Source organism: Pleurodeles waltl, chromosome 7 (assembly GCF_031143425.1).
Source record: "Pleurodeles waltl isolate 20211129_DDA chromosome 7, aPleWal1.hap1.20221129, whole genome shotgun sequence".
In the NCBI taxonomy this organism is placed as follows: Eukaryota; Metazoa; Chordata; class Amphibia; order Caudata; family Salamandridae; genus Pleurodeles; species Pleurodeles waltl.
Window position 1 is genome coordinate 390,049,722 of NC_090446.1, and position 13,921 is coordinate 390,063,642.

Here is a 13,921-nt window from a genome sequence, read left to right on the forward strand (position 1 = left end):
ATGTAACCAATAAACAGTTGATCGTCGAGCACAAGATCACGTGTCCGGTCTATATAAAAGCTCATAGCACTTTTAGGGGCCAAGCAATGAAGTCTTTCCTCCTCCTCAGATGGATGGGGAGGAGGATAGAATGTAGGAAGAGTGATAGATTGGCCCAAGTGGGAAAGAGTAACCACTTTTGGTGAGAAAGCAGCTCTGGTTCTCAATACCAACTTATCTGCATAGAAAGTCGTGAAGGGAGGTTTCACAGTTGATGCCTGCAATTCATTAACACATCTAGCCAACGTTATGGCAACCGGAAAAACAGCTTTGAATATAAGTAACCTTAAAGGACAACTATTCAAGGGTTCAAACGTGTACCCATAAGGTAAGTTAGTACTAAATTAAGATCCCACTGAGGCATGATAAACGGAGTGGGAGGATACTTATTAGTAAGTCACTTAAGAAACCTTAGCAGTATATAGGACTTAAACAGGGAAGGTTGGTCTTGTAAAAAGAAATCCAATGCTGAAAGGGGAGACAAATGCCCCTTAACTGTTGCAACTGCAGAACCTTGTTGTGCTAGGGAAAGCGCAAAGAGTAAAATATCAAACAAATGGGCTTTTAGAGGGGAATCTGAAAACTTAGTCCATCTGCCAGCATAAACTGACTTGGTGGAGCGTCACCTGGCCAATAAAATAAAAATCCACCAGGTCATGGGGAAGAGAAAAAGAACTCAGTTTGCCGGTTCAATCCCCAGGCATGTAGGTGCAGGCTCTGGACGTGGTGGTGTACAACCTACTCCTGCAAGAGGAGGTCTGCTCTATGAGGGAGACGGAGCAGAGAGCACAGGGAGAGGTGAAGGTAAAGGTAGTGTGTGTATAACACTCTCCGTGGCCAATCAGAGTCTAATAAAATGACGTGGGCCGTCTTGGTGAATCATCCTCAGAACTCAATGAATCAAGGAAATGGGGAGGAAACTCGTAAAGCAGCTGGGAAACCTCGTCCATTTGAAAAGTGTCATTCCCCCTTACCAAAGCCCCCTGCATCAGATACTGGAAACTGCAAAACACCAGCCAGAGTGTGTTCTTATGAGAGCCAAACAGGTCCATTTGAGGATTCCCCGATAGCCAGAAGATGTGATGCATCTCCTCCGGAAGGAGAGAACTTGTGATCGGCTGAAAAATGCCAACTGAGACTGTCCGCACTAATGTTTAGAACTCCGACTAAGTGATTTGCCACTATGCAAATCAGATGGTCCTGCGCCCAGGACCAGAGTCGCAGAGCCTCTCCGCAGAGAAGATACAACCCTACACCTCATTGGATGTACCACACTGCAGTAGTATTGTCTGTCAAGAACTTCACTGCAAATGGAAAGGAGGAATGGCTTAAGAGCCAGAAGTATCATCCACAATTCCAACTGGTTGATGTGCAAAGCTGTTCCTCTGGAGACCAAAGTCCTTTGATCTCCAGATCCCCAGTTTTGCTCCCCACCCTATAGAAGAAGCATCCGTGATCACCGTAACCACTGGAGGTGGAGGACCAAACAGCTTCCTTTGAGACAGTTTGCCGTCCACACTCCATATTCGAAAAGCCACTGCAGTGTCTCTGGAGATTTTATGAGATCTACAATGTGTTTAAACCACTGAAGGGCCCTCATGCACCAGTGTTTAAGGGTGACAAACAGAATGCAAGCGGCTGTCAGACCAAAAAGATGCAAGACCTTCAGGACTGGAACCATTGCTCCACTCTGAAACATCAAAATCATAGCCTTAATGTCCTGAATCCTGAGGAGGGAAGGCACAATTCACTGTAGTGTCCAACACTGGCCGTAGGAGCAGGGCTCACTGAGAGGGCTCTAGGTGAGATTCGGGCATATTGATGGAAAAGCTCAGGTTGTACAACAAATGAGTTGTCAACTGCAAGTGACGCAACAACATCACTGAAGACTTGGCTTTGACTAAAATGCCACCTCAAGCATGGGAAGGGTAGAGAATGAGATTCTGCTGATTCCAGTAACCACTAAACCGACAAGAACTGTCCAAGATGTGGCTGTATTTTATTTCAATGCAACACATACCGACAACATTGTCTACTGTGAACCTCCATGAGAAGTGGATTCTTCCACCAGTAATGCACTGACTCCGGTGTCGCAGAGACTACTTCTGGTTATTTAATCGATCTTGATGACTTTTCTTCAACTTCATCTGCACCTGCAAGTGAAACTGTTTGGTTTATCCATACAATTATCTTTGGATACTATTGACATTGGTTGCCTTTCTGTTATGGACTGTTTTCGTGACTGTTTTCTTTCTCTTGATAAATCAATCAGTTTTTGTAAAACCCGGATCCTCACCCATGAGGTGCTGGGGAGAGGGGCCTCATCCGAAGAGCCACACATTGAGGTTCTTCCTGAGGATGGTGAGCAAGAAGCTTTGTCTGAGGTGCAAGTAGAGGTTGTTCCAGTTCTTTGCAGCGATGTAGGTGAAAGATTGTCCTCCGGGAGTGGTTTTGCGGATGCGAGGGATGGTGGCCAGGGCCATCTGAGCGGAGGGGTCTGGCAGGGGTATGGAAGGAGACACAGTAGTTCAGGTAGGCTGGTCCTGCGTTATGTATGGCCTTGGATGAGTAGCTTGAAGGTGATTTGTTTCTCGATCAGGAGCCAGTGGAGGGTCCTCAGGTGTTGGGAGATGTATTCTCTGAGTGGGAGGTCCAGAATGAGTCTGGCAGCGGCGTTCTGGATGACTTGTAGGCTTTTTATATTTCTAGTTGAGGTATCGGCGTAGAGGGCGTTCCCGTAGTCGAGCTTGCTTGTGACTAAGGTGTGGGTGCATGTCCTGCAACAGTCTGCTGGGATCCATCTGAAGAGCTTCCGAAGTTTGTGGAGTGTGTGCCAGCAGGAGGCGGCGTCCGAGTTTACCTGGTGGGTCATGGACAGGGAGGGGTCGAGGATAATGCCTAGGTTGCGGGCGTGCCCAGTCGGAGCAGGGGGGAGGTGGGGTGCTGGGAGATGAGGGCCACCAGGAGTCACCCTAAGCCGAGGTGGTGTTTCCGAAGGTGATGAGCTCAGTCTTGTCGGAGTTGAGCTTGAGGCAGCTTTCTCTCATCCAGGCGGCAACTGCTTCCATTCCTGAGTGGAAGTTCCTTTTGGCTGTGTCCGGGTCTTCGGTGATGGAAATGATGAGTTGTGGGTCATCGGCATATGACATGATGTTCATATCGTGGCTTCTGACGATGGCTGCGATAGGGGACATGTATATGTTGAACAGTGTGAGACTCAGTGAGGATCCTTGGAAGACTCCGCAGTTGACTCCTGTGGGTCCGGATGTGTAAGGAGGGAGTCTGACCCTCTGCGTCCTCCTGGAGAGGAAGGAGTGGATCCATTCCAGGACTCTTCTGCAGATTCCTATGTCGTGGAGTCTGGTGCGTAGAGTGCTGTGGGAGACCATGTGAAAGGCTGCTGAGAGGCTGAGGAGTATGAGCGCTGCGGTGTGGCCGCGGTCTAGGAGTAATCGGATGTCGTTGGTGGCTGCCCGAAGGGCTGTCTTCGTGCTTTGGTTGCTGCAGAAGCCAACCTGGGAGCTGTGCAGGGAGTTGTTGGTCTCGATGAAATTCTGTAGTTGTGCGCTGATTGCTTTCTCCAGTACTTTGGCGGGGTAGGATAGCAGCGAGATGGGCCGGACATTTGTTAGTTCTGATGGGTCGGCGATAAATGGTCATTATCTTCCTGAACTGTCGATGTTGAGCCAGTGGATGAAGTTTTTACACCATATCTTCCTTCACAAAAGGTCCAAAGAGATTTGCTTCTTGTGAACATTTCAGCAGTACCAGTTCCAGATGGGATTGTTTGGGATAAAGTACCATTTGATATAAATGGGCCTTCTGAGATTATCAAAATTCCTTAAGTATTCAGAATTTCAGTGACTTATGTAATTACACCTGGTGTTGTTTCGGATGACTGGGATGTTAAAACAGTTGATTCTATACTGTCTGAATTGCAGGAGTACACTGTATTTGAAGATGTGTATATGAACACAGAGAATTAAGGGGAAATGTTCTCTTATCGTTGGGTACATTACTTTCTGCACTGAGTTAATAGACCTACAGCAATATTTAATATATGTAGAGAAATTTGCATATTTCTCGAAAGGATGACACTACAAATGCAGAGTCGGATTATTTTAAATTACCACCTTCTGAAATACAGAAGATTTGGCCAACCAACATCAAATTAATCTATTTAGATTCCTTTGTTTCCTGACTTGCTGTTGAAGGTTAAGAATACTAGAGGAGCACTATTGATTGAAAAGTGGATGAAGAACACAAGATTAGCAAATTCAGGGTAGGGAAGCTTGGTTTAAAGCGTGCCTTATTCCTGTACAAATTATATTTTTTAAACAACACAGTTCAACAAATATCCTGCTTAGGTTTAGAAAAAATAAAGGAAATGAATGCACCCAGTATCCCCACACCAGCCAAATTCACCAATTGGTAAGCATTCCTAAATGTCACAGAGGAAGAACTAACCAGAATAGTACCTATAATTCCACACTTTCAAGTCCTGGTAGGTGGCTATTGTGGCCTTTGGACACAAACGGGTGTCAGGCACGTTTTGTTAATTCCTCAGGGTGTTTCAAGTTTAGCCGGCCAGAACCTTGCCTCAGCTTGACACACTCTGGTATAGTTACTACATACAGTTTGGGAAAAGTGTGCCAACATGAGTACTCACTAACACCTTAGCATCAGTTAAAGAGCACCTTAGCCTCCTATCAGGGAAGTAAAACTGCAGGATGTCTTGCTAGATCCAAGAAACCCCCGCTCTAAATGATTCCTGTATGTCATATACAATGAGATTTGGAAGCTTTCTCAAATGGAAGGTGCTGCACATTTGAGGCAGATAGATAAGGAAAATATGGAAAAGATTTTATCTGTTGTCGATAATGGCATGAATACTCTGTCCAACAGAATATACACACTTAACATTGTGTCTCCTCCAATTGATATCATTCAGAATGACATGTCTCTTTTACAACATGGGCAAAGTCAGCTGCATTCCATCATGGAGTTGGGTTGGACATTGCAGATTCTGAAAAATGGCCGCGTCCCTTGGAAATACATCAACAGTAGTGACTTGTTTGCTACTTTTAATTTGGCCAGGGAGCAACAGATGATGGCTAAAGAGGAAGCAAGTTACACCATGCTTAACTGTTAGACAAGCTGCCTTTCACCATAGCAGCTACACCATCAACACACCATCAACAGTATGGCTTTTACATGGGGTTATAAATCGGCCATTTTCCACTTTTCATTTCACAAAATGTTTAAAACATTTAGCAGTGGGCAGATATGAACGGCTAGGAGATAGCTTTATTAAGGAAGAATGGGAGTTGCCTTTTGAGTTCAAATGTCTGAATGGCGAAACAGAGGCCTTTCTGAGCAGAAGCGAATGTAAGTCATTCAATGATTTCCAAGCAGTTGTCACTTCACGGTTTTTGCAAAGTGGCGGTCACAAACTTTGTATGCTTTCTGAAGGGTACTCCTGTCCCTTTCATTCAAACAGCATTTCATATACTTTCAAATGGAAGTTATGTGGTCCTGAGTGATAAGAGTTGCTGCGGAATGAGACCAGCCATTGCCTACGCAATTTCAGTTTCTCAAATTGCACCTTGTTGTGGACATGTTTTATTCCTCCCCCCACCACACACACATAAGAGATAAGAGTAGCAGAAATGTGGCCTCAAATTGATACTACTAATGTAAATTTTGACATGTTGAGCAGACTAAAGGCACTACTGTTCCAAAAACAATTAGCATTGATATCTGTACACTCTCCAGATAGCGAGATCATCAGCCGAGATACAACCCTTATTAAATACCAATTTCCCCAAGCACTATGGAGAGTTGGTCTGCAGAATTTTCAACGCCTCGAGCACTGTAGAGATTGTACATTTCTTTAAGGCTGTTGGGTCTGGATTTGTTTCTACCTTCCAGAACGTCTTCGGAGTTATCCTTCAGCTATCGATTCACTCTTTTCGAGTGTGTTTAGTAGACTTCCTATAACTATGGCACTGATTGGTGGAATACTGCTATTACACAGTGGTTGTGCTTTCTCAGCTAAGCAGAGTGATAGAACTACTAGCTGTGTCGTGATCACATGATACAGTTCTTTTTGCTCTGTTGCTGGAAGAATTGGAGCATTGTTAGTCATTATCATTTCGACCAGTCCTGTGGTGCGAGCAACCTGTCATTCATTGCACCTGGTGCCTCTTCGAGTGTCTACCTTCGGTGTGTCTTGCTATTCAGTCAGTGCCTCCTGTAGACAAGGAACTGCTGATGTTCCCGATGAGGGTTCAATCACGGTCCCCATGAGAGAGATGTTGATTTGCGAGGCAACTTACAAGCCACCGCTTGTGAACTTCTTGGCTCTGACAACATCTGGCACTATGGATGGTGCTGCCTATGTGGGTGATCCTGCGCACTTCTGCTTTGTGGATCCATCTGCCAATCCTGTGATCAATCGGACATCTGCCGATATCGAGTCCTTCCTGGACACACTCCCATTTGATGACTTCAGAGACATTCTTCAAGACCATGATTATTGTTTAATGATTCAACCATTGCCCTTGTTCAAAATGTTAAATTTAATACCAAATTGCCTTATTAATTCAGCTCACATTTGGGCTGCTTTGCTCATCATGGTTGAAATTATATCTCTTTGTATGTTTTTAGCTTAGTTTTTAATTAGATTTTAGACTTTTAGCTTAGAGCATTTTAGTTTTGGACTCCTGCACCCTTGCTAGTGAGTTAGCATCCTTGTTTCAGCAATGGGGAGGGCGTAGTGAATCCATTTGAGTTCTTATTGGGACACAGGAGTTGAGCTTAGCCTTTGGCTTGCAGGCTGTGTCCCGTCACCTACTGACCTTTTACCTACTTAGCTTGCTCTGTTTTATTTAATTTATTTTATTATTTCTTCTAGCTTCCTGCCATTGTTTATATTTTATAAAAATGGTTTGATTTGCATTATCAGTGCCACACTGACAAGGCATAATTATCAGCGTCATGATCAATGATGTACATAGGTATGGTCATCATGTCCCTTTCTCACTCACGTGTGATAGGAACATAATGTGCACCTGTTGGGGTTTGTTTATTGTAATTTCCCCCACAAGTCTGCCTCCTTATCAGTTTAGGAACGTACCAGCACCAGGGATCCTACATGATCTGTTTAAATACATCTCACACAGGCAAGGTCATTAGAGGGGTTCTTTCCAGATGCTATCTATACTGCATGCCACCTTGCTGCAGAACTGAGTCTGACCTAGAGACCTCATTCCAACTTAACGAGGGTTGGGGGGCACTTCCCATGGACATGGTACTGATAGATTAGGTTTATTATACCTCACTCTCATTAGGGTAGAGATTAGGTTATCTTTGCTAGGAAATTTGTATCTCATGTTTATTGCAAGATGGAAGTTTTTATATTCACAACTCTGCTTCTTTTACTGTTTATTATCCTAATTATTGCAGCACATGCATTTTATCGTAGATGTCAGTCTTTTCAATAATTATATTGAAAACTATCCTGCATCTCCTTCATTGCCCTTGTGTGGCTGAGATTTATTGCTAACCAGAGAAAAGGGTAACTTTAGTTCCACCATAACTTACCCGAGAGGTCTAATCTAGAGTCCATGTGTAAGCCTGCCAGAAATCACCCTTGCTTTCTGAGTTTTGGTAAGGTACTGCTTGTGAGCCAGGAGGATTGGGCCAACAGTTGCGACTTGTTGTAGGAGGGACTCAGTTACCAACAAACAAAAGGGCTGTCTGCCCTAAACCAGCAGTCTTGCTTAGGAGTGAGAGTCCAACTACAACATGATGAGCCTTGACCATTGCCATCATCTTTCTGAAGGCTCGAGGTGCAGAAGTAAGCCCAAACGGAAGGACCGTAAACTGACAATTTTAAGACCCCACCATGAGGCGGAGATACTGCCTGTGTGACTGCAGAATGGGAGTATTAAAATAAGCTTCCTGAAAACCGATTGAAACCATTGAGTCTTCCGTGTCCAGCACAAGAAGCACCTGTGCTAGGGTCAGCATTATGAACTTTTCCTGCTTGAGGAACCAATTCAAAAGTCTGAGGTCTAGGATCGGATGTAAACAACCGCCCTTTCTGGGAATCAGGAAGTACAAACAATAGCATCCCTGACCCTGTTCCTGCACTGGAACCAACTCCACTACGCCTTTTTGAAGTAGGGACTGAACCTACTGTTGAAGGAGCAAATAATGTTCTTCTGAACAAAAACATTGGGGAGGAGAGGAAGGGGGAAATTCCTGTAAGGTTAGAGCGTATCCATTTTCTACAATACTCAACAACCACAGGTCAGACGTTATGGACCTCAACCGTGGTAGAAAATGGGACAACCGTCCTCCTACTGGCAAAGCATGGTTCATGAAGGCAGAACTAAGGTTGCTTTCCTGTGACCTTGGCTGGGGAAGAAGAGGAAAGGCTGTTGGCCGTCTACTCACTGCCTCCCTTTGCACACCCTCTGTAGGACTTGTAAAACGGATTGCCAGCCTGCTGCAGCTGTTGAAACTGCGGCCTGCCACAAAAGGAATAGCCTGGCCAAACCCCCAGAACTTGTGAAATGACCTGTAGTCTGAGGGCTGAGATTGTAGACCTAAAGATCTCACTGTCACTTTGCTGTCCTTGAATCTCTCCAAATTAGAATATGCTTTGGGCCCAAACAGCAGAACCCCATCGAAAGGCAAATCCATCAGAGTGGACTGTACGTCAGGTGATAATCCAGACACCCTCAGTCAAGCGTGTTGCCATGTAGCAACAGAGGTCCCCTTGCTCTAGCTACTGAATCAGACGTGTCCATGCCAGACTGAATAACTTGTCCCACTGCTGCCTGCCGGTCATTCAATAGTTCCACAAAGTGTTCCTGAACATGTTCGTCACCTTTGAACTATTGCTCTGGCAGAATCCATCAAGACATGAATATAGTGGCCCAAGATACACATATTAGGGGTCGAATTCAGAGTCAAACTCCCCAAAGAAAACACCTTCTTCGCAGATTGCTCTATTTTCTTATACTCCCTATCCGCTGTAGAACATGGAAAGAAGCCAGGAGTCAACTTTGAGGAATAGGGCCCTTGAACCACTAAACATTTGGGTGAAGGATGACTACTCAAAGCACAGGATCCCCTGGAGCAGTCTTGTACCTTCTGGCAATGGGTCGAGACACTGCCAGAGTTGACAAAGGTTGTTGGAAAATGTCAAACACAGGGTCAGATAAGGCCTCATTAAAAGGTAATAGTGGTTCCGGCACCGAGGAAGCAGAATGCAGCACTTCAGTCAACAAATTAGGCTTAAGTTCTGCTGTAGAAGGGGCAATTACCACGTGTCCGCAGCCTTCCTAATCATTGCATGATTGTCCTCAGGAGAAGGTTTACCCTTTGGTGACAATAATTTCCATTCTGGGGCAGTGTCCAAACCAATTGCAATGTCCAGCCCCCTCAAAATCTGGATCATGAGAAAGAATGTCACCTTCTTCTAGGTCAGGATCTTGCTGGGCACACAAATATTGTTCCTCCTCCAGAAGGCGCTGAGCTTCCCTATGGGATCAATGTCTCGACTCCAGCAGCGGTGCTGTGGAAGAGTGAATCAGCACCGACGACTCCCTTATCGGTGCTGGAGATTCACAACAGAGTAGCTAAATCCAGAAGAACTGGAGTCGAATGATGCGACACCGGCATGGACCCTTTCGACGTTGGTGAAGGTGCCTTCTGCGCAGGGGTCTCCTTCCAAGTTTTAATCGGTAAAGAAGTCACCATCCTTGGCGCCAGAGAAGGCCAAGGTACCTAGTCCATCGGCATTAAAGGCAGGAACGGTGCCTGCTGTTACTGACCGGGAAGCCTCCCAGCGCATATGACATTGGACCAATGGGGCCCACAATCGCACAAGATGGAGTCACTGCCTGGCTAAAAATGCTATACATTGCATTTAGGAGTTTGGAAGGATCTCTTCCTGATGCCTGAAAAGCTGGGTACCCTTGGTCCTCTCGAGGAGATGGAGGACGAACTGGAGGAACCACCTCTGGCTTTGGATCAGGACGCTCAGGCGAAGTTGGATGTGTTACTGGACTCAAAGGCAACGCCAGACAGGCTACAGGAGATGGAGCTGGAGAGCCTCTCTTCGACCTCTAATGCGAAAGACCAACGCTGGAGAAACATCTCTCAAAGATCGACGCCGGGTACTGTGATCCCACTCATTTTTGTGCTTAATCTTGAATGACTGAGGAGGGAGGACATCTGAAACACTGTCACAAACAGTAACCTAAGGGAGAGATGGAAAAACACATTACGCAGTGAAGGGGATGAAAAAAAGGGAACACACGTCAGCATGCTGACGAGGCCTTCTTATGGCTCCGATGACATCACATGGAGAAGGTTGCGGAGCCGTGGCATTATGACATCCTCGTCGACATAGAGAGCTGTAAAGAAATGTTTCGGTGGTATGCCGGTGCATTGGGGATCATCAAAATGTGAGGAATCCATAGTTAGATGTATCCATCAAAAGAAGAAAGTTATAGCCCCTAAACAGCCACTAAACTGCTAACAAGAAGTAATAAAGAGAGAAAAGTACTTGATAACAATCAGGAAGAGGATGTAGCACAGAGGTCAGAGCGACCGCCTCGGGAGCTGGAGATCTGGGTTTGACTCTCAGCATCGGCGCATCGGCCAGTGATTCTGGGCAAATAACCGAATCTCTCCCTGCCCATGGACAGCACCTTGAGACCCTCACAGGTGATAAGCCATGCCATATAAATCTATATTTCATTTTTTAACAATGGCACAATAAAGAGGGACAGGCTGCCCAAGCAATGATGGACGAAGGCGGGCCTGGTCTTTGCCGGGGCTCAAACAACACGTCCGCACAGCAGAAATGCTAACATCAGTTTATAGCTCGTTTGTGGCACTTCCCCCTCCTACGTGGCTTAAGCTGCCAAGAGGTCTCCTGGGACCTGGATTCCCCAAAGTTCTTTCTGCATTCTGTGCAGACATGGTTAGCGACAGCGATTTATAGTGCAAGTCTGAGGCTCCTCCCCCTCCTGCATTGTGGTTCAAGCTGGCCACGAAGTCTCCTGGTCTCTGTAGTCCCCATAGTGCTTTCTGCGTCCTGTGCAGAGGGGTTAATGACAGCATTTTATATCATATGTTTGTGGCTCCTCCACCCTCCTGCAGTGTGGCTGAAGCTGCCAAGATGTCCCTTGGGACCTTGAGTTCCCAAACTGCTTTCTGCATATACACTCAAAGTAAAATCAAATGAGGAGTTGACATGGCCACTGATGTGCACTACTTTTAGGGCAGAGGTGCATATAATAAGGCAAAATGCTGTTATTTACAGTTCAAGAGATTGGTGGAGAAAGTGGGCACACCGACTGCCCCATGCTTTCATACAGTAGTGGACGGAAGTAAAACGTGATTTGTAATTTAGCAGACCATTGGATGAAGAGGGCTAACTCAACACCCGTCTATGTATGTGTATACAATATATTTTATTTTATTTTTTTACTGAAGCTGGTGAAATAGCCAGACCTAAAAGTGGAAAAAGATGTTGAACTCAATTTTGAGAATAAAATTATTAGACATGGAGTGATGTTGGAACACCTCCTCAACAAGACTGACAACGTGCTTTGATCTTTCCAAGCCAATTATTCATCCCCTACCCAGAAGTAGAGGTTGCTCATCAATATAATAATAATATTCCTCCTGCGAGGGTATGGCTTCAACTGCAATGCAAACTATATCTGTAAAGAAGGTTTGAGCCTTTGCCCTCTCTGAGTGAGCCATACATAAAACACAGAGAATGTGTCTTAAAGGAGTAGACATTATGGGACTTCAGGATACTCTAGGGGTGGATTTGACACACCGTTAAAGGTGGGGGAGTGCTCCTTACCTCTTGCAAGTGAGACCAAATGGATACTTTTATGTGTCAGAAAAAAAAAATTTGAACATTAACAAAAGGGCAAACCATCTAAGTTTTGTAGCCTTAAATAAAGGACCCAGGTATTTTTATCGGATGTTTCGTTGCACTCTAACTTAAAATCAATAGTCTCAAGGTAACTTCACAATGACATCTGAGAAATCTATCCATCTAAATTTCTTAGGGTACAGCTTTGGCGACCACCGTGTTTCTCATTATAGTTTTTTTTTTTTTTTTTTTTTTTTAGACACACCATTTAAAATGATCATCAAAAAATAGTAAGCTAGTTTCCAGCCGATGCTTGTACTGAGTTAAAAAAATATATATATGCATGCAATTTATAACTTGCAAGTATTTTACGAACATATGAACGAAGTCCGCTTTTGACTTTGATATCCCAAACAATCTGCAGAATCCAGTAGAAAAAGAAATGCCACAAGTAGCATAGAGAAGTATTTTGTTTAGTGTATACCATATGCAAGTTGGCACTGACCTTCAAAATATATTTCAAAACATTTTAAAACTTCTCTAATGAATTTATTTTGTTTTAGGTATACAACAAATTCAGCAAGTAGGATGTAGTGATGAATAATCTTTATCACTTGGAAAACAACATTTTCTCCGAAACTCTCACAGTTCATCAATTTACAAAGACAACTGGGCCTCTTAATGCATCAGGTACATAATTACTGTCTGTATTACATAACACTCACTCAGTTCTGCAGCATAGTCGCTCCGGCCCCCACAAATTATTAAGCTTTTTCAAGCGGCTTTGACTATGGTATATTTTGTCTTCTCAGCCTCCATACACCAATCAAGGTTATTATGTCATTGCTCCAGATCAGAACTCGCATGTTACCATTCTTTTTTGGCTATATTACGTCTCGCCACCTCCAGCAGTACATTCACACATGATTTGTGATAACTGGAAGCCTCCAGCTCATACCCTATCCCAATGGGGCGAGCCCTGGGGACAATTACTTTGATGTGCCCACAGAATTATGTATTTTTAAGGACACAGCCATTAAAAACTCTGTATTTTGGGGCACAGACAAATTATGTGGCAAAATATATCTTCATGCCCATAAGACCTTATACATTTCAAAGTAATACCGTAGCCAAATAATTTCAGTTACATTCTAAAGTAGTAGAATCCAATGTTATATTTTATTTTGTACAAGTCTAAACCTTCCTCACCCTATATCTAAGATACTTTTGCCCAGTTCTACTTCAAGGCCGGTTTATTATTACCCATCATCCAATATATGTTTATAAGAAGAAATATTTCAGTGCATCATTTTAATATAGCTTAAAAACAATATGAGAGACTTAGCTGTGTTGTGAGACATTAACTGTGGACCGTTTTTCATAACGTTTGTATTAATGAGTTAAATCTTCAGAAGATTATCTGTGGCTATTGAGTTAATTGTACCAAATGTGACTGAGTGAACCAAGTTTGCAACTAAATTGAAACTGAACACCATATAATAATTTAATCTATCCATGAGTAGCAGCCTCCGATCGCCTTCCAGCCCCGACACTAATCAATACATTTCCACTGATTCAAGCAGAAGACTAAAATAGGCTTTCAAATTCAGAGTTAGATTCTGTTCTTATAGGAGCCTTGCCATTAGAAAATTCTAATTATGGAGCCTAAGGTATATGTTTAGTTTAAAAGCTCACTGCAACTGTTCTTTTATGTGACCCAGTATTCATATCGGGCACCCCAGGCTTTGTTAAGGTCTGGTAGAGTTATGCATAGTTAAGCTCCTTACTTAAACAAGATTTCTCAGTCTCATTGAGCGTTTCTAACCTTATTTGTTCTGAGAATAAACATCTTCTCTGTAAACATTTACAGACACTGCACGATGAACAATAATGTGCAAGTGACAAATCTGGCCTTACGTTTGTGATTATAAGCCAACTTTCTCCTTAAGTAACTACCTCAGGTAACTA

General features: G+C 43.9%; 1 protein-coding gene across 3 annotated transcripts in view; it reads right to left on the bottom strand.

The window, feature by feature from the left end:
• ERGIC3 (ERGIC and golgi 3) overlaps positions 1–13,921 on the bottom strand; it is a 446,879-nt gene that overhangs the window by 346,791 nt on the left and 86,167 nt on the right. The window lies entirely within an intron of this gene.